The sequence below is a fragment of the Notamacropus eugenii genome, chromosome 5, assembly GCF_028372415.1.
Source record: "Notamacropus eugenii isolate mMacEug1 chromosome 5, mMacEug1.pri_v2, whole genome shotgun sequence".
Lineage (NCBI taxonomy): Eukaryota > Metazoa > Chordata > Mammalia > Diprotodontia > Macropodidae > Notamacropus > Notamacropus eugenii.
Window position 1 is genome coordinate 453,454,424 of NC_092876.1, and position 20,661 is coordinate 453,475,084.

The 20,661-nt window shown below is 39.0% G+C and overlaps 1 long non-coding RNA gene across 1 annotated transcript in view; it reads left to right on the plus strand.

Annotated features, from left to right (window-relative positions):
* The window catches only part of LOC140507231 (uncharacterized), a 57,799-nt gene that overhangs the window by 17,165 nt on the left and 19,973 nt on the right, over nucleotides 1–20,661 (plus strand). The window contains exon 3 of the long non-coding RNA XR_011968252.1: nucleotides 8,881–8,947. This is a non-coding gene — a long non-coding RNA (uncharacterized lncRNA). The remainder of the gene's footprint in view (nucleotides 1–8,880; nucleotides 8,948–20,661) is intronic.

The window sequence follows — 20,661 nt, forward strand, 5'->3', positions numbered from 1 at the left end:
TACTCAGTGATGAATATTCTCACATGTAGTCATACCCTTCACATCACAGTAACTCTGAACTCCTATAGATCATCATCCAACTCCACCCCTCCCCCATTCCCCAGCCCCTTATTTTTTATTCTCATTCCCTTTAACCATCTCAGGCAAAAGACACAGGACCCTTCCACTCTGCCCTCTAGAACACCCGAGTGATAGGGGGAGAACCTGGGAGTGGCAATGGGGAGCAAGGAGTGGCCATGGGGAACAGTTCTCCTGCCTTGACCAGCAAGCCAGCAAGGAGAATGAATAAAGGTGCAGCCGGTATTGGAAAGGGTGGGCAGGGAGGATGAGTTATCAGAGATTAGCTTTCAGTGACTGCTAGAAAATGGAAGGAAGGTGGGAAGATATAGGTTGAAGGGAAACTTACTGCCTTTGAATCAAGTCTGTGCTTTTCATATCTACCACCTCAGTCACACGCAAAGAGATCAGCAAATGCACCATCTCCACATTCAAGGATTCAGAAATCCCCTTCTCTAATCATAACCTCTTGGCTTTTTACCTCTCTTGTTTTTTTCTTACAAAATTCTACTCTAATTTTCCTTCCTTCCTTCCTTCCTTCCTTCCTTCCTTCCTTCCTTCCTTCCTTCCTTCCTTCCTTCCTTCCTTCCTTCCTTCCTTCCTTCCTTCCTTCTTTCCTTCCTTTCTTTTTTGAGGCTATTGAGGTTAAATGACTTGCCCAGTAAGTGTGTTGGGTCACATTTGAACTCAGGACCTCTTGATTTTAGGAGTGGTACTCTGTCTGTCTAAATTTTGATCTTCATTCCCTTGACTCCTTAATTCACTTCTCCCCCAGGCCATCTCCTCAGCACTAGCCACTCTCTCCTCTTTTCCCTATCTGACTCCTTTGTGAACCAGTTAACTTCTACTCTGTCCTCTTCTCTTGAATCCCTGGCTGAGTGCACAATGTCAAGTCTCAGCCTTGGATGACTCAGCTCTTATACACATGCTGCTGAATGTAGGTGGGGAAAATCCACACAACCCTTTCGACTGGATCTGCTACAAATTTATGTTACCCAACCCTCAACTGGGCCCTGGGGGCTACTAGACAATTTTACTATGCCTCCCTTATCAACTCACAGTACCACTTTTCATAGAGATTCCTCAGATGTCACATGACTTGACCTCCCTCCACTCTCTCAGCTGAGAGCCTTGCCTCATATTTTACAGAAAAAATTGAGGCCATTTAAAAATTGAGCTCCTTCTCCCCTCTTCCTCATCTGATCTTATTCAGATGCCCTTTGCCACTATCTGCTCCTCCTTCACCCCTGTCTTCCATGAAGAGATGACCTTACTCTTTATGAAGTCCTTATTTTCTTTCCCCCTCTGCTACTTCACTTGGTGGTCTCATCGGCTCCTATAGATTTAATTATTATTTCTATGCTGATGATGCTTAAATTTAAATATCCTGGCCTAATCTCCCTGCTGACCTCCAATACTGCATCTCCAACAACCTTTCAGACATCTCAAACAGGGTGTCCAGTAGATATCTTACACTCAACATGTACAAACCTGAACTCATCTTGCCTCTTAAAGTCTCCCCTCACATTATTGTCGAATGTCTCTCTCCCCTTCAGGCTCTAAACCTACATGTCATTTCTCCACTATTTCCCACTCCCCATATACCAACGCCATCAAGTTTGCCATTACAACAATTGATCGGCTACCTCAGATTTACTGAAATTTGATCACTAAAGTGGATTATTTTTCTCACGTTTACTGATTTCCCTCATTCATTCCCTGAACCAATATTTTCTCAGTGGTTACTACAGATAAAGGATTGTGCATGGCAACAGAGGAGATGTAAAAATAAATAAAGACTTCAGGGACCTTACACTTTAGTTATAGCTGATAAAACATACTCAACAATTCTTACATAAATTTGAATATAATTTTATACGAGGATAATGTCATATTATAATCATATATTGCTATCATATAAATTAGAATATTAAAATACATGAGGATTGCGGTGTAGTAGAAATCATCCCTCAGAGTCATGAAGACAAAATCCTGTTTTTGGTAAATTGTTCTTTATCCTTCATTTTGAAGAGGACCAGTGACATCATGGGGTGATATCTTGACTCGTGTGTGAATTGGATTTAAGTGAGACAGAGTTGCATAAAGTTGTCAGCCTCACATTCTCCAATCGAAATCCAGTGGTGAGACAAAAGTCAGGAAGACTGTCAGTGGCCCAGGATGCAATGGATGACCTTGGGATCTCAATGTCTGATCAAGCTCTAAGCTCTACACAGTGCCTGCTGCAGTTGCCTCCATGGCCCTTGGAAGTCTTAACATGCTGGAATAGACATCCCTCTAACTCACAAAGGGTTTGTCCGTTACCCTCAGTCTAGTTTAGCTTCTCTGCTGACATGATTTATTGTCCAGGCTCCAGCTTCTTGGAGCCTCAGGTGAGAGTTGGCTAAAAGATAGATAAGCAGCCATAAAAGGGCTCAGCAAGTCTTCACATCAGAGGTGCTAGTCCTCCCTGAACACCCCATACTATCTAGGTGACTAGGCAAATCATCAATTATCCTCTTAGTTTCCCATAACACTTTTTGAGTTTAAAAATTACGTATCAGTTACCAATCTTCATTGGCAGAGTATGGTAGAGACTGGGAAAAAAGTAGAAAGAAAATGAATGTGGATAGATGGCAGGCTGGTAGTTTGAGAAAATACTGGGACACAGCCATTACTGAAGCTCCTAGTCCACTTCAACCCTCAATGTTCTATGGGACAGTGGAGTCAGGGTCAGAAGCAGATGTTACTGGCATGTGTTTTAAACAAGTTAGGAAATGGAAAGACAATTGGAGCAGAAGACTAAAAGCTTGGGAAGTCAAGCACTGAGGTGCCAGAACTGCCTGTGGAGGCCTCCTGGGCTTTGGCTCCAGCAGCTCTCTCCCCTTTCTGTGGTCAGAATGGAGCCAGTCGCTTTATCTCCATTTAAGAGAAAAGGTTCCAGACACGAAAGGGACTGTTTCCCAGCTCTCCTTCTTGCTGCCTGAGATGGTAGACATTTAATCCAAAGTTTTTCTGTCTCTTGAAGTTAGAGTTCTGTTTTAATTTGTTGATAAGGATATATTTTTCGAGAAAAAAAATTAAGATCCATATTTACGGCTTTTGAAATAATGTTTGTCCTTAATTGTGAATAGAGAGGTTTCAAGGAAAGATTTATAGTGGTAGTATTGACATATGGAGAGAAAGACAAAAATCTGAAGCTTTTCTAGAATGTTATAGTTTGTATGCCTAAAGTGCAAGTCCTTTGATCCAGCAATACCTTTATTAGGTCTGTACCCAAAGAGATCACAAAAAAGGGAAAAGAATCCACATGTACAAAAATATTTATAGCAACCCTTTTTGTGGTAGTAGAGTTGGAAATTGAGGGGTTGCCCATCAACTGGGAAATGGCTGATCAAGTTGTGGTAGGGGAATGTGATGGAATACTATTGTACTATAAGAAATGATGAACAGGCAGATTTCAGAAAAACTTGGAAAGACTTATATGAACTGATGCTGAGTGAAGTAAGCAGAACCAGGACAATATTGCACATGTTAGCAACAGCATTGTGTGATGGTTAACTGGTAGACTTAAATCTTCTCAGCAATACAATGATCCAAGACAATTCCAAAAGGGATGGAAAATGCTATCCACATCCCAAGAAATATGGAGTCTGAATGCAGATTGAAGTATACTATTTTCACTTTTTTTCTTTCTTGTGGTTTCCCCCTTTTGTTCTGATACTTCTTCTACAACATGATTAATGTGGAAATATATTTAATATGCTTGTACATGTATAATGTATATTAGACTGCTTATTGTCTTGGGGAGGGGAGAGGGGATGGAGGGAGGTAGAAAAATTTGGAAATCAAAATTTTACAAAAATGAATGTTGAAAAGTTTACATGTACCTGGAAAAAATACTACTAGAGAAAAAAAGTTATAGTTTGGTTTTTTCTTTTATCCTAAAAGAATAGCACAGGGATGCTGTGCTAAAAATGAGAGAATCTTATGGGTTTTTAAAAATTAATTTCCAGAAGATCCAACTCATCTGGGTTTGGGGTTCTACTGCCCTCAGACTAAAATGAGTCAGGTCAGCATTTTTGCCCTTTGGGGCAAGCTGGTATTGTTGGGTCACGTTCCCTTGTTCACCCTTTCCTACATCCCTTCACAGTTGTGCAGAGCAAAAAGCTCTTTACATGGGTGGAGTCAAGGCTGGTGACCAGGAAGCAGGGATGCCTGATGGAGAGAAGAAAGATATGGCTGAACTTGGCCAGCAATGCCTCCCTCCCAAGAGTAGGGGCGAGAGAAAGAAGGGAGTGCTTCCCCCTTTCAGCTTCATCTTTAATGTCACGCCCATGCAGACTCAGAAGGCAAGGAAAGTCAAGAATCAAAGCGATCTCAGCCCAAATGATAGACTGAAAATCAGGGAGAGAGAAAAGGCGATGGCGCAGGCTCCTAGAGGAAAGGGGAGGGACACAATGGCGCGTTTCCACACTTCTCATTTTATAGCACTTTGTACTTCCCCATGCATTTTTTTAAGGGAGCAACAGACCTATGTGCATTTTCTCTCTCCCTCCCGCCCTCCCTCCCTCTCCCTCTCCCTCTCCCTCTGTCTCTCTGCCTCTCTGTCTCTCTCCCTCTCTGTCCCTCCCTCTCCCCTTTCCCTTTACTTTTTCTTCTCCCTCCCTCCCTCCCTCCCTTAAGCACTAGCATCAATGGATTCATCTGTCCTCTATCCACAGATGATTCCCAAATCCACCTGAATATCTCAGGCATCTCAGACTCAACATTTCCAAACTATACTATTTACTTTCCCCTTGAGCTCTTATCTTTTGAAGTCTGCCTCCAGCCTATTGTTCCAAGCTGATGATACATCACTTCTCTTGACCAGCTCTATTTTCCTGCCAACTGTCCTGCTTTTTACTCTCTGTAGGGGAGATTTCTTCTCCTCTCTGTGTTTTTGCAGTGCTGGAATGAGCTCCCGCCTAACTTCTGCTTCTTGGAACTCTTAGGTCCTTTTGAGACATAGTCTATGTGACACCTGTGAAGGACTCCTTTCCCATTTGTTCCAGTTGTCAGTTTCCTCCCCACACCTTACCAGAAATTCTGTATTTTGCATATAGCTTGTATTTTTTGTGAACAAGTTCTTTCCCCTTAGTCACTGAGGGCTGGGACTTAGTATTCGTAGCCCATGAATCTAGTATAATGCCTAGCACATCATAGACATTTTGATAAAAGCTTGTTGATTGATTGACTGATTAAGGTAGGTTTTCTGCTGTCCAAGTCCTGCTTTTGCTAGCTGTACAAACGTAAATAAAACACAGATCTCAGTTTTGTTACCTGTAAAATGAGGTTGCTGGACTAGAGCTGTAAGATCACAAGACCTTGGGACTGTAGGATTTTGAGCTGTGACTTTAGACATCATCGAAGTCAACTTCCTCATTTATACAGATGAAGAAATTGAAGCCCTAAAAGTTTAAGTAACTTATCCAAGTTCGCATCCACATAAAACATTTGGATTCTATGGTTTCATTGGCTATTTTATTTTCCTCTTAAGCTTGACACTTTGGAAAATGTGGAACATCTTGGATTAGGTTGGTTCTACTGACTGTACCTAAATTATTTCTGTGTAGCTGAAAACTTCCACTAGATGGTAGCATCCTATTATCTCTTGAGTTTTATGAAAAGAAAAAGATAAAAAGTTTCCGAGGCTCCAAAATGAGGTTAATCATTCTGGAAAAAGAAAAGCTGTATTTGACGCATTGCTTCTTTAGGAGAAGGGCAAATGTAAGGAGGTTTCAGTTTTAAAGAAAGAAAGTATTATTTATGATGATTGTCCATATATAGCCTGTATCAGATTGTATGCCGCCTTTTGGGGGGGACATTTAGAACTCAGAATCTTCTAAAAATGAGTACTGAAAGCTAAAAATAAATAAATTAATCAATTAAAAAAAGGAAAATATTACATATGTCAAAAACTTTTTTTTTTATTGCTCTGCCAAAAGATAATGTTGTTCTTGCAAGTTCTCTACTGTACTCCTAAGGAGAGAAAGTGATGTCTAGGTTTGGCGTCATTTTGTACAAAACCACTAAAGAACCTTCCAACGCTTGTTATTTCATAAATACATTAGTGTACTGTATTCAATAGTAGTTATTTATTGAGCGTCTTCTATATGTAAAATGCTATGCTAGATGGTAGCCTTTTGACTGAATCCAAATTTTACAGGATGCCTTTTTTCTTTAGGGGTTCTGTGAAGTTTAGATTCATTCAAAGGGTTGCCCTTGAGGACCTAGAGGGCCACATGTGGCCTTAAGACCACAGGTTCCCCACCTATGCCTATCCTTTCTTCTGACCTCCAATTTTGTATCTCCAACTACCTATTGGACATCTTGAAATGAATGTCCTATAGCTATCTTAATCACTGTCTTTCCTCCACAAACCTTCCCCTAACTTCCATATTATGGCTGAGGGTTGTTATTTTTTGTCCTTCATTCTCAGAGAGGACAGATGGCATCACATGGGTGAGGTCTTGACTTGTGGTGAATTGGATTTAAATTAAGTGAAGTAGAGTTGTGTAAAGTTGTCAGTCTCTTTCCTCCAGTCATTGAAGTCCAGTGTCTAGACAAAGGTCAAGATGACTGATGGTGGCCCAGGATACACTGGGTTGGAGCACCACCATAGCAGTCACCCTGGTTTACAACCTATATGTCCTCCTCGCTCTTACTCATATTCGGAGCAACTAGGTGGTGCAGAGGATAGAGCACCAGTGCAGGAGTCAGGAGGACCTGAGTTCAAATCTCACCTCAGATACTTGACACTCACTAGCTGTGTGACCTTGGGCAAGTCACTTAACCCCAATTGCGTCATCCTGGGTCATCTCCAGTCATCCTGATGAATATCTGGCCATTGGATTCAGATGGCTCTGGAGGAGAAGTGAGGCTGGTGACCTGCACAGCCCTCCCTCACTCAAAACAAAGTCAAGTGCAAGTCATGTCATTATTTCTCTGATGGCATGGTCTTCTTTGGCAACAAAGGACGAACACACACAACTCCTTATATTCAATCAGTTGTTAAGTCTAACATCTCTCTTATCCTCCCTTTCTTTCCTCTGACACTGCCCCCACCATCGGGCAGGCTCTCATCACCTCACTCCCGGACTGTTGTAGTAACTGGCTAGTTGGTCTCCCTGCCTCATGTCTCTTACCATTCTAATCCATCCTCTACTCAACCATCTAGCTGAACTTGCTAACACCCAGGTCTGACCATATCACCCCCTTATTCAGTACATTTCAGTAGCTTTATTGCCTCTTGGGTCAAATATAAAATCCTATTTTGGGCTTTTAAAACCCTTCATAATCTTGCCCCTTCCTACTTTTCTAGTCTTGTTACACCTTATTCAACATTATATCCCCAGAAATCCAGTGACAATGGCCTCTTTGTTGTTCCTAACTCATAACATCTCCTGACTCCAAGAGTTTTCAGTGACTTTCCCCATCTCTGGAATGCTCATCATCCTCATCTTTGCCTCCTAGCTTTTGTGACTTCCTTCAAGTCTCAGCTAAAGTCTGAATTTCTGTAAGAAGCCTTTCCTATTCCTCCTTAATCTCAGTACTTTCCCTCTTGAGGCTACCCTCAATTTATTCTGCATATATCTTGTTTGTATAGATTTGTTTGCGTGTTGTCTCCTGCATTATACCGTGAGTGTCTTGAGATCAGGGACCAACATGTTTTGCCTTTCTTTGTATCCCTAGTGCTTCGTATGTTGACTGGTACTGAGTGAATGATTAATAAATATAAGTTAACTGACTCATTGTAATAGCAGTTTTAGGTTAAGTTACTTAACCATACCTTAAGTCATTGTGTCCGTGGGCACTTGGGAGACTTTTTTGTGTTTTAGCATTTCCTTTGTGTATAGGAACAAAAACCTCTCCCATGACTTATTTGCATTGTACATTGAATAACTTTTTTATTCCACCACTTGGGGAGATCTAGATGTGAGCCAAAACCTAAACTATAATTAAATAATCACTATAGTCAGGGAGTTGGGTTTAAATTGTTGAAGAGTTTGAGAAAAGAGTCCCTAATCCCTTTCATTAGAGTCCAGGCTCCCCTAGGAATAGACTCAAGTCTTGACTGTGTACGTGGGCCCAAAGCAAACAGACATCTTAGGAAGTGGGATCAGGTGCAGTGCCTGAGTCTGCCTGCGTCCAGCAGCACTTCCTGAATGTTATTGCATTTGCATTCAAAATATCTAATCTGAAAGAAAATTGCAGGTCCCTTGTCAAACACTTCCTTTAGCATTGCGTTACTGGTTCGTAAACAAAAAAAATACTGACCCTAAATCCTCTATAAATTTCTATACACAGAGTATCGATTTTTTCATTGAGTAAAAAAAATAGTATGGTAGGAACACATGGAAAAATAAACACATGTGAACAGCGGAAATGAAAGGAAGACTCTTCTGGTTTCCTTGTCTGTTTCTTTCAATTCTTTAGAAAGGAAGATTCAATTTTATATTGTACATAAAGAATCCTTTCATTAGATACTAAAATTATGCACAAGAATAAAGTTTATATGATATGAATAAAGCCTCTTAATTCCAAATAACATTCACAAATTAAAAGTACTTAAATTAAAAACATACAATTCAAAAGTTATTTTCTTAGTGATCTTAGGAAGGAGGTTTTATTTTCATCTCCCTGCTGAAATGATCAATGCGTGTTACTTGTTTGTGGGCTGACCAGAGGAAGTGTCATAGTTATATGCTTTCTATCACTTTATACCCCTAAATCTTATGGGGACAAAATATAATCCCCCCTCCTTTTTTTTTTTTTTTTTTTTAGTATTCGGACAGGAACAGACAAGTACTCATCTCCTTTGTCTAAGAACTGAGCACAGTGAGCACAATATGTAAGAATCCTTAGTATTGTTTGGCTACTATGGTTATTTTTAGGACATTGCAAAATAATTGTGTTAGAAAATTTAAACTCCCAAATTGTTCTGTTTCGTATCAGTATGGAAAAGATTTACAGAAAAAAATGGATAACCTTCTTAAGAAGCCTTTGGAAAGAAATCAGGTTGATAATAAAATGGTAATTTGAAATGCAATGGTAAGTAATATAGTGGAAAATAGACATTGATAGGGAAGGAGTTAGGCGTAAATGACTCCTAATTTGCCTACTAAAGGAAATCTAGATTCATGGAAAAGCAAGGCTGCAGATGTCAGCAGTGGTACATGCTGCTTCTACTTTTCTGATAGCCAGAGAGGAAAGACCATATAGGCAACTAAGCTAGGGAAAAGTCATGTACAGGAAGGATAGTTCTTTGTGGAGAAAAAGGTAAGATATAGAAGTGAAGAAATCTTAGGATACTTAAAGGAAGTAGATAATTGCTTGAAGGAGCATACTTTAATGTAATTCCCAAACAGCAAAGCAAAGTGAAATCCAAAAGTAGTAAGCCACAGGACTTTTGACCCCCAAGAAAGGATCCAACAGGAACTCAAGTTGTTTTCCACTTAGATTTCCACTTAGATAGGGAAAGTCAAGGTTTAAGTAATCAGTGATTGGAAACAGTTGAAAAAAACAATTAAAAAAAGCAGTTGAAATTTAGTAATAAAGGTTCTAGACAATACCAAAGTCTTTGTACTTAATTGCTTTTTATCGTATATAGACCTAAATTTGTTCTGAAAAACCCTAATAATTTAGAGACAAATCAATATTTTTGTTATTTTAATAAGGAATTACATTTTTAGGTGAAAGAAGTCCAAATGGCAATTCTTGCCAATTTTGCTAAATTCTTTTTTCCCTTCCTCTCAGTTATTTCGATGCTTATTTCAAGGACGCTGCCTTGGAATTAAACAGGAATAATTCACCTTTTGTCTCCCTTCTCTCCCAAAAGCCATTCCTTGGGTCTAATATATAACCCTTCCTCATAGCCAGCCTTCTGAATTCTTGTCTTCCTGCTAGGCTCAACTCTATCACTTTGCTTTGTCTGAAGCTTTCCCTGATTCTCCTAGAGACGTTGATATCCTCCAGTTTTTCGGTTTCCCTTTGTACTATATTCATTCACGTTGTATTCCATAAATAGAATATAAACTCCTTGAAGACAAGAGGACATTCTATTTTTTTTGTGTGTGTCCTCTGCCCAGAACAGGCTGACAGGAAAGGTCTATCACACTGGGCACAGAGCGCAGTGCAGCCAGGCCTTGGTCATGCCATGGCAGGGACAGGACTAGAGTGGGCTTCAAGGTGCAACCACCAGCAGCTGCAATTACCAGATTCCTCAGCCCACAAATGCCAAAGGCAGCTTCAAAGGTCAGTGAGAAAGCTCTTTCACCTTGGTGAGAAGGGGATGCAGCAGTCCAGTTTTAGTCCCAGGCAGTAGCAACTTCCATTGTTGGAGCCCTGGCCTAAAGACCCTGAGGGAAGTGAGCTACTGATCTGGATCTCAGCCCTGAGTGGTGGCCCTGGGGTGAGGAGGAGTGCCAACTGACGTGGTGGAGCTGGGGGAGGCTCTGGAGAGGGAATTCTATTGTCTGATCCTGGGCAGAAAAGAGTGCTTGTAGTTGCTCCCAGACCAGACTGCAGATCAGGAGAGGAGTAGACTTCTCTCCCTTGATTGTGCCACCTTGGAGAAACTGAGAACTTATAGGTCCCCAAAGTATACCCTCCTCCTGACAAAGAACTCAAAAGTCAAGTAACTGGGAATATGCCCAAAAAAGGGAAAAAAGAATAAGACAATAGAAAATTACTTTCTTGGTGAGCAGGTATTTTCTTCCATCCTTTTGGATGAGGAAGAACAATGCAAAAGATCAGAGGAAGACCCAAAAGTCAAGGCTTCTGCATCCAAAACCTCCAAAATAAATATGCAGTGGTCTCAGGCCATGGAAGAGCTCAAAAAGAATTTTGAAAATCAAATAAGAGAGGTGGAGGAAAATTGGGAAGAGAAATGAAAGTGATGCAAGAAAAGCATAGTGAGTCAACAGCTTGCTAAAGGAGACCCCCCAAAAAATGCTGAAGAAATTAACACCTTAAAGCCAATAAGAAGAAGAATGCTTTAAAATGCTAATTAGCCAAATGGAAAAGGAGGTTCAAAAACTCACTGAAGAAAATAGTTCTTTAAAAATTAGAATGGAGCAGATGGAAGCTAATGACTTTATGAGAAATCAAGAAATTACAAAACAAAACCAAAAGAATGAAAAAATAGAAGACAATGAGAAATATCTCAATGGAAAAACAACTGACCTGGAAAATAGATCCAGGAGAGACAACTTAAAAATTATGGGACTTCCTGAAAGCCATGATTAAAAAAAAAGAACCTAGACATCATCTTTCATGAAATTATCAAGGAAAACTTCCCTGATATTCTGGAACCAGAGGGTAAAATAAATATTGAAAGAATTTACCAATCACCTCCTGAAAGAGATCTGAGAAGAAAAACTCCTAGGAATATTTTAGCCAAATTCCAGAGTTCTCAGGTCAAGGAGGAAATATTATAAGCAGCCAGAAAGAAACAATTTGAGTATTGTGGAAATAAATCAGGATAACACAGAATCTGACGGCTTCTACTTTAAGGGATCAAAGGGGCTAAAATATGATATTCCAGAAGTCAAAAGAACTAGGATTAAAACCAAGAATCACCTACTCAGCAAAACTGAGTATAATACTTCAAGGGAAAAGATGGTCATTTGATGAAAAAGAGGACTTTCAAGCATTCTTGATGAAAAGAACAGAGTTGAATAGAAAATTTGACTTTCAAACACAAGAGTCAAGAGAAGCATGAAAACGTAAACAGGAAAGACAAATGATAAGGGACTTACTAAACTTGAACTGTTTACATTCCTACATAGAAAGATAATATTTGTAACTCTGGAGACTTTTCTCAGTATTTGGGTAGGTAGAGGGATTATACACACATACACACACACACACACACACACAGACAGAGGACACAGAGTGAGTTGAATAGGAAGGGATGACATCTAAAAAAGTAAAATTAAGGGGTGAGAGAGGAATATAATGGGAGGAGAAGAGGAGAAATGGAATGAGGCAAATTATCTCTCATAAAAAAGGCAAGGAAAAGCTTTTTCAATGGAGGGGAAAAAGGGGAGGTGAGAGGGAAAAAGTAAAGCTTACTCTCATCACATTTGGCTTAAGGAGGAAATAACATGCACACTCAATTTGGTATGAAAATCTATTTTACACTACAGGAAAGTAGGGGAGAAGGGGATAAGTGGAGTGTGGGGCGGATGATAGAGGGGAAGGCAAATGAGAGGAGCGGAGTACTTAGAAGTAAACACTTTTGGGGAGGGATAAGATCAAAAGAGAGAACAGAATAAGTAGGATAGGATGGAGGGAAACATTGTTAGTCTTTTACACTATGACTATTATGGAAGTCTTTAGCAAAACTACACATATATAGCCTATATTGAATTGCTTGCCTTCTCAGTGGGAATAGGTGGGGAGGGAGGAAAGGAGAGAAGTTGGAACTCAAAGTTTTAGGAATGAATGTTGAGGATTGTTTTTGCATGTAACTGGGAAATAAGAAATACAGGTAATGGGGTATAGAAATCTATCTTGTCCTACAAGAAAAGAGAGAAGATGGGGATAAGGGAAGGGAGGGGTGTGATAGAAGGAATGGTAGATTGGGGGAAGGAGTAATCAGAATGCATGGTGTTTTGGAGTGGGGGGAAGGGAGATATGGGGAGAAAATTTGAAATTCAAAATCTTGTGGAAATGAATGTTGAAAACTAAAAATAAATAAATAATTGAAAAATAAAAGAAAAAAAGAATAGTGGAGACATGGGTATGTTTGTAGGCAGTAGGAAATAGTCAGCAGGCAGAGAGAAACTGAAAATGAATGAAAGAGTGGGGGTGACAGAGGGGCCAATCTATTGGGCGAAATGAGATGGAATAGGATGACTTGAACAAGTAGAGGGTTAAGGAATTCCTTGGTAAGGAATAAGGCCACTTCATCATGAGGAATAGGGAATTCACAGTGAATAATCTCAGTTTTTTTTCCTATAAAATAAGGGGCAAAGTTCTCAGCTGAGAGTTGGGGGAGGGAGCCATGGGAGTTTTGAGGAGGGTTGAAAAGGTTTAGAAGAGTCAATGTGTAGAGTGGGATAGTGAGTTGATAAAGGGGGATAGTATAATTTCCTGCCAGCAGTGAAGATAAAGTTGAAGCATTGTGACAAATTTGTAGGGGACCCAATAAGAATGGTTGCATGATTTTCCCCACCTTAGGTCTGCAGCACATTTGTCAGAGAAAAGGTGACCAACAGTAGGAGTAATCCAAGGCTGAGACTTGACTGGGCATAATCAGAAGTACAGTAAGGAGGCTAGAGATTCAAGAGAGGAAGACAGTGTTGAGCTGAGCTGGATAACCAAGGTGTCAAGATGAGGAGAATAAGAGAGAGCAGGAGAGATGACTGGGAGAGAATTGATGGGTCAAGAGATTGAAGATTATGGTGTGGACAAAGAGTGGAGTGTTCAAGAGGAAAGGATTTGATTACAAAAAAAGAGAGGTAAAAAGCCTTTCAGCATGCTAGAACATGGAGGTGGTATATTTGTGAATGATTGCAAGATCAAGTGACAACCATTATGTGTGGCTCAGGTGGAATGAAGGAGTAACTCATGGGAAATGAGGAGGTTGAGAAACTGAGTAGCGAGGATAGTTGAGGGTCAATATGTATATTGAAGACTCCTAATATGAGGTCAGGAGTTGAGGAGGAGACAAAAGTTACAAGCCACGTATTGAACCCATTGAGGAAGAAAGGAGAGTGATCTTAAGGTCTGTAGACAAGAGCTACCAGGATTTTGATAGGTGGTAGATATGAATAGTGTGAGCCTCAAAGGAAGAGAGGTTACTGAATGATGGGAGAAGGGGAAGAACCTGGAAATGTCCCAACTCCCCTACCTTGACCAGTGAGCTGAGGAGAATGAATGAAGGTGCAACAACTATTGGAAAGGGACCCAGGAAGGCTTTGTTATCAGGGGGAAGATGGCTTTCAGTAAGAGCTAGTAAATGAAAGAAGTAAAGAAGAAAAGATTTAAGAAGAAGGGAAGTTCCATAAGGCATTCCATAGGGCACATTGGAAGAGCTGGGTAGAGTTAGGTTGAAACTTTGGGGCGAGAGGGATAAGAATGAGAGCGAGTGGCAATGCTAGCATGTGAGGGGTATGACCAGGTATGAGAACGTTTGTCACTGAGTGGAGAGTGCCACTCCTTTAACTTCAAAGGACAGGCAGAGTAGAAAATGAGAGGTCTGAAGCCAAAGGAGAGTTGCTCTTCTTTGCACTGGAGGCTCTCTACATCCCAGATAGGAGATCAGTTTGGCAGTAGGAAATGGAAATTGTCTTTTGCTGGCACAGATGGAAGTGGTTACTTTGGGCCAGATGGAAGATGCCTGGCCTGGGCCCAAGCAGTCTTTCCTCAGTGGATATGCTACTCAGTAGGATGTAGAAGGCACTATCTGTTGGTTTTGGATGGGGAAGGCCCAAGTTTGTTCCCTTATGCATTGTCTCTTCTCTTACCAGAAGACTACCAGTCAGGGAATAGTTAAGTTCGGAATGGAAGAATGAGGTCACCCAATGCCGTTTGAAGGCACCCTCAGTTCTAGGTACTCAATTGTAACTAATTGAAGAGATTCCTGTTCATCACAAGGTTAGGAGACTGGAGCCATTTCAGAACCTCTGCCCATGTTCCAAATGTTTCCAAGGCATTTCTATTAGATATCCTCATGACTCTCCAGGAAACCGACTCCCCTGACTCTTTATGTACAGAATTACATCAGCGGGTCCTCTGCATATATGTGGAAGGACTGGGCTCATTAGCCAGTCTCCAGTTAATGCTTGCCATTGGCTCTCATATTAACACTGGCTCTGGATGAGAGGGGACCAATCTCTTGTTACACTTGCGCCGTAGTTTCCACTCAATACCATAGTTTATAAGCATGTACCTTGTTGGAATGAATAAAAGACTTTATAGAAGTCCTTGTGTATTATGTTTATTGATTACATTTGTAGCATGATTTGAGGGAAACCATTAAGTTTCCCTTCCTCACTACTCGAGAACCCAAGCCAAAAATATCCCCTCTAGATGTCACACTCGATGAAATTCAAGTATTAGACATTCACATCTTTGGATGGAGCATTACTCGCTGCCTCATTTAAAAATGTAAATGTTTCTAGGTGTGACACATTGCAATAGTTTGAATGAATTTATCAGATTGATCTCCTCTCTGACAGAAAAGACATGAAGCAGCAATGAGAGCATTGGAAGACCAGTGGGGGCAGAATGTGGGGTGGGAGTGGTGTGGTGATGTTTACAAAGCTTGCATACTTCGCAATCTCACTGGTGCATCTCCATCAATAAGACCTGTCGCTTCATCTTAGAAAGAAATTCACTTGGTCCTAGACAAAGCCGTCTTGGTTATCACGCCCTACCTGTGCTCTTCTAGGTGGGAGGAAGTTGCATCTTTGATGTGTTCCATTATCCTTTCTGGAACTGAAGACAACTTTTCTTTTTGTTCATGAGAAGACCTCTGTGACCTAATGGTAACTTCCAGTTTTTTAATTTATGTTCAAGGATTTTGTTTCCTTCAGGAACTTGAAAGCCCTGCCAAAGACAAATACCACTGAGACTCCTGAGGAAGTACTTTTAACTTTTAAGGAATGGGCTAAGAATAAGCCAGTTAACCAATGATTAGTGGGAAATGATAAAGGCTGGGTGGGGAAGATTGTCTAGTAATTCTTAAGAAAAAACACTGTGACTATTATAATTATAAATATTATTATATTTTATAATACATTATTATAATATAATATTATAATATAAAGAAAAGGCCATCTTTGAATTTGATACTATAGGCAATTGCTCGAGTCATGGACCAAGTGGCACGAGCATAGTTTTAAAGAGGCATTGTTCAGTGACTTTATTTGGGATCTAGGGGAAATGGTGCTGGATTTGGAATTGGCATCTCCACTGCGACTCCGCTACTTTCTTTCCTTTGTGAGATTAGGCAATTCTCTTCAGTTTTCTAGGCCGTTCTTTCATTTTCTGGAAAATAAGGGAATTGGGTTAGACAGTCTTTTAAGTCACTCCAAGCTCTAGATCTATGACTTGGATCTGGCATTCCGCTCTAGAGTTGTCATCCTCTGATCTCTTTTGTGGAAAACCTTTTTTGGAATTTATGGTTTCTATGCCTTTCTCTTCAGTCTTGACCCTACCAGAAAGAGGAGCTACTGTAGTTAGGTATTTAATTAACAAGTATTTATTGAGTGCCTACTAAACATTTGAAGGAAGAGGAATAAGAAATATAAAATAACGAGAGAAACACTCTATTTCCTGAAAGTTAAGGAATCCAGTTGGAAAAGGCAAAGCACATACTCAGCAATAGCAGTTGGAACACTCAGAAGTTCACAGGAGATAAAATCCAAGAACTGGGCCAGGAGTAAAACCTCTTATCTCAAGTATCTATGCGCAAATCCTACAAGTACTAAAAGTGAGTGGAGGCAAGCTTAAGTTCATAAGTATAATTGAGACTTGGTGGAATGAAACCTACCACTGGAATATGGCCCTGGAAGAGTATACCTTATGCAAAGAAATAGGCTATGTAAGAGGGGGTAAGATGCATAGTGAGAAGACACACTCATGTGAGTAAATCCAGGAATCAGAAGAGGAAGTATTTGGGTAAAGATCAATGGAAGGGAGAAACAGAAGTAATTTTGTCTTTGGAACATATAGTGATTCTCAGACTTTTTGGTCTCAAAAAGAATTTGGTTACACTTTAAAAATTATTGAAAAATTCCCCAAAGAACTTTTGTTTACATGGGTTATATCTAGCAATACTTATTGTATTAGAAATGAAAATATCTTAGTATCATTATGAAAATAGTTTTTGATCTTACAAACCCTCTAAAAGAGTCTTGGCTATCCCTGGGCACTAGTAACTACACAATTTCAGTTTTTTAATATGTAAAATAATACCAACCTAGCTCCTAATATCTTTCCTCCCTCCTTCCCCTTTCTTTCCTTCTTTCCTTCCTTCCTTCCTTCCTTTCTTCCTTCCTTCCTTCCTTCCTTCCTTCCTTCCTTCCTTCCTTCCTTCCTTCCTTCCTTCCTTTCTTCCTTCCTTCCTTCCTCTCTTCCTCCCTTCCTTCCTCTCTTCCTCCCTTCCTTCCTACCTCCCTTCCTTCTTCCCTTCCTTCATTCCTTTTCTTAAGAGCACAGATAGAAAGGAAATAGACAAAGGATCTAGGAAAGAGATCTCAAGTTTGGAACAAGAGATTCTGGCACACAGCTAGGAATTGGCTATTGGGGCGGAAATGTAAGAACCTTGAAGGAACAGTGACCCCTACTTCTAAGGGCTTTTGCCAGAAAAGGATAGGAAATCCAGACATAGTCTCATATATACCCTAGGTTGTAGGAAAGCAGATTTTGAAGGGTTCAGAGAAAGGATTAACAGGATCCTATGGAATAAAAATCTACAGGACAAGTCAGACCAGGAGGGATGGGTAACTCTTAAGAATGAAATTCTGAAGACCAGAAGAGAAACAATTCTAGTGAGGGGGAAAAACCAATGTATATTTACAGAGAATCCACTAATCAACATATATTTTAAAAAAAGATATGTACAGAAGAGGGGGATAAGGGTACATAACAGAGAAGGAATATAACTATATCACGATTGTGTAAAAACAGTTTAAAGAGGGCTAAAGCTCAGAATGAACAAGCGAAGTTAAGATCAATAAAAAAGATTTTTAATTTAAAAAAATTTTTTAGTAAGCTATACTGGGGGAAAAGGAGGATCAAAGAGACTATGGCACCAGGGCTTGGGATGAATGGGAGGATAATAAATGACAAAACAGAGAAGTCACAGTGTCAGTCAAGAGCAAGCTCCAAAACCCCAAACGATTTCTAGAATGTTGTGAGTTTGTCAGACAAAAGAGCTGGATAAAGCTATAGCACCCTTCTCAATTCACTGTAAGTTTCACATTATATAGAGTTCAAACAAGGGCACAAATTGAGGGACCTCTACATAGGCAGTTTCCAAAAAGGATGATTTCCAGATGTTGTCTGAGATATACATCACCAGGTAAGTATAAACATTAAACAAAGTTTGTTCAAAGTTAAAACACCCAAAGCAAGATTTGGGTGGGATTTAAGCATTCTATGCATTAATCTCTGGTCAGTCAAACCAAAACTTCACATTCTGGGTTAAATAACATCTAGCCATATAAATCTAGGTTCAAATAATGTTAATAAATAATAAATTATAAAATATTTTCCCCACAGTAACTGCTCTTAATTTTTCTTTTGGCTTATCTTTCAAGGACAATGACCTTTATACTAGAAATGATGGAATAAAAGTAGATAAAGGGGAATTGATATTCCAAATTAAGTACAGAGATAATGAGAGAGCACTTATCTGCCCTTAATGAATTAAAACTACTAGACCCAGCCGAATAACATCCCTAGATACTAAATATATGATTTCTAAGTCACTGTTGGCATTATTTGAAAAAATAGTGGAAAACAGGAGAGATTATATAAGACTTCGTTGTTATTCTTCAGGTGTGTCTGGTTCTTCATTTGGGGTTTTCTTGGCAAAGATATTGGAGGGTTTTGCCACTTCCTTTTCCAGATGAGGAAACTAAGGCCAACAAGCTTAAATGACTTACCCAGGGTTACACAGCTAGTAAGTATCTGAGGTCAGATATGAACTCAGATCTTCCTGACCCTCAGTCTGGTGCTCTATTCACTGCACCACCTATCTGCTTATTTAAGACTAGAGAATAGCAAATATTGTCCTGATTTTCAAAAAAAAAAAGGAAGGGTACAGAATCCACAAACCATAAGATACAGAACCTCACTTTGATTGCTGGAAAAATAACATATCTTTAAAGAGATTGTTAGTGAACATCTAACGAAGAAAGTGAAAAAGTGACAAAGTAACAAAGAAGCAACATGACTTCATTAAAGACAAATCATTCCAAACTAATCTTATTTCTTCTAAGACAGGACTAAGAAGCTAATAGATTAGAGGAATGCATATTTTATATAAATTTTTGCAAAGCATTTGGTAAGTTACCTCATATTTTATGTGGAAAAGATGGGGAGAGATGGACAAAAGCAGTGATGTCAAACTCACATAGAAGTGAGGGCCACTGAACCATACAGAAGGATCTCTGTGGGCTACGTATTGACTTACAAAGCCATATATTAACACTGTCTATGTTTTACTTATTTTTAATTTTTTTTATTAAATTTTTCTAAGGTATATTTTTTCTTAGAGAGCTCATCCATGCATAACTCCTTCAATTTCTTTTTCTAAGTAGGGTTATTTAAGTATTTATTTTTTTCTTTTGTTAATATGGGCAGTTGATATTTAAAAAAAAATTCATCTGTTTCATTTAGATTATAGGTTTTATTGGCATGTAGTCAGACAAAATAACTCCTAATAATTGCTTTTGTTTCATCTTCATTGGTTGTTAATTGACTTTTTCATTTTTTGCAATTTTATTAATCTATCTTTTGTTTTTAGGATTTACTTTTTGATGTTTAATTGGGGGTTGTTAGATGTTATTCTAGCTTTTTCTTTGGTTGTTGTTGCATGTTCAATTTGCTGATCTGCTGTTTCTCTCTTTTATTAATCTAAACATTTACAGATATAAAAACTAAGTATTGTTTTGTCTTCATCCCACAAATTTTGGTATGCTGCCTCATTGTCATAATTTTTAATGAAATTATTGATTGTTTTTATGATTTGTTCTTTGATTCACTTATTTTTTCAATTAATTTTAATCTATGCTTTTAAGTCCCTTTATTGAATGTAGTTTTTATTATGGTCAGAAAAAGACACATTTACTATTTCTGCCTTTTTGCAATTGTTTACAAGCTTTTTATGCCCAAATACATAGTCTATTTTTGTGAAAGTGCCATACCCAGGTCAGATATAGTTATACTCTTTTCTATTCACATTCAATATCCTCCAGAGGGCTATCATATCTGACTTTTCCAAAATTCTATTCATCTTCTTAACTTCTTTCTTATTCATTTTTATGGCTAGATTTCTCTTGATATGAGAGGGGATAAATTGAGTCCCCTACTATGATAGTTTAACTACCTATTTTCTCCTATAACTCATTAAACTTTTCCTTCAAGAATTTAGGTGCCCTATTATTTATTGCATATATATTCAGTATTGCTATTAATTCATTGTTTATGGTACCTTATAGCAAGATGTAGTTTCCCTGAATATCTCTTCTGTTTGTATTTGCTTTTCTTTATCTGAGATCATGATTGCTATCCCTGCCTTTTCAGCTGAAGCGTAATAGATTCTACTCCAGTCCATTATCATAACTTTGTGTATATCTTTCTGTTTCAAGTGTATTTCTTGCAAATAACACATTGTTGGATTCTGGATTCTAATCCATTCTGCTATCTTCTATTTTTTGGGTGAAATCATCCCATTCACACTTGCAATTATGATTGCTAAATGTGTATTTATCTCAGTTCTTTTTTCTTATATGTATATATATGTTCTCCTATATGTCTTTTTTTTACCCTCTCTCCTCCTCAAGGATCTGTTTTGCTTCTCTCCAATGCTTTTCTTAATCTGAT